Here is an 829-nt window from a genome sequence, read left to right as displayed (position 1 = left end):
AATTGATCCAGAACCTGAAAGGACTCTGAAGAGAAAATTAAGAGAAGCTGAGTTACAACAATCTAAAGGTAACCTTTCAGAAACATTAGAACAAGAGAAGGAGATGGCAGCCGAAAATAATAATAATGCAAGGAGAATGCTTGGTGACTTCACAAAGCCAACATCCAAATTTGATGGAAGAAGCATCTCCATTCCTGCCATTGGAGCAAATAATTTTGAGCTGAAACCTCAGCTAGTTGCCTTAATGCAATAAAACTGCAAGTTTTATGGACTTCCATCTGAAGATCCTTATCAGTTTTTAACTTAGTTCTTGCAGATCTGTGAGACTGTAAAGACGAATGAAGTTGATCCTGAAGTCTACAGACTCATGCTTTTCCCTTTTGCTGTAAGAGACAGAGCTAGAATATGGTTGGATTCACAACCCAAGGATAGCCTGGACTCCTGGGATAAGCTGGTCACTGCCTTCTTAGATAAATTCTTTCCTCCTCAAAAGTTGAGCAAGCTTAGAGTGGATGTTCAGACCTTCAAACAAAAAGATGGTGAATCCCTCTATGAAGCTTGGGAAAGATACAAGCAGCTGACCAAAAGGTGCCCATATGACATATTTTCAGAATGGACCATATTAGATATATTCTATTATGGTCTATCTGAATTTTCGAAAATGTCATTGGACCATTCTGCAGATGGATCTATTCACCTAAAGAAAACGCCTGAAGAGGCCCAAGAACTCATTGATATGGTTGCAAACAACCAACTCATGTACACTTCTGAAAGGAATTCCGTGAATAATGGGATACCTCAGAAGAAAGGAGTTCTTGAAATTGATGCT

The 829-nt window shown here is 39.1% G+C and overlaps 1 non-coding gene across 1 annotated transcript; it reads right to left on the bottom strand.

The window, feature by feature from the left end:
- Positions 1 to 499: 499 nt before the first annotated feature.
- On the bottom strand, positions 500 to 603 carry LOC127742133 (small nucleolar RNA R71). The gene has a single exon (XR_008003320.1). It is a non-coding gene; the product is annotated as a small nucleolar RNA R71 (small nucleolar RNA).
- Between the last annotated feature and the right edge of the window lie 226 nt (positions 604 to 829).

The sequence above is a fragment of the Arachis duranensis genome, chromosome 9 (assembly GCF_000817695.3).
Source record: "Arachis duranensis cultivar V14167 chromosome 9, aradu.V14167.gnm2.J7QH, whole genome shotgun sequence".
Classification (NCBI taxonomy): Eukaryota; Viridiplantae; Streptophyta; class Magnoliopsida; order Fabales; family Fabaceae; genus Arachis; species Arachis duranensis.
The sequence above is the reverse complement of the archived record's forward strand: the minus strand, read 5'-3'. Positions and strand labels throughout refer to the sequence as shown.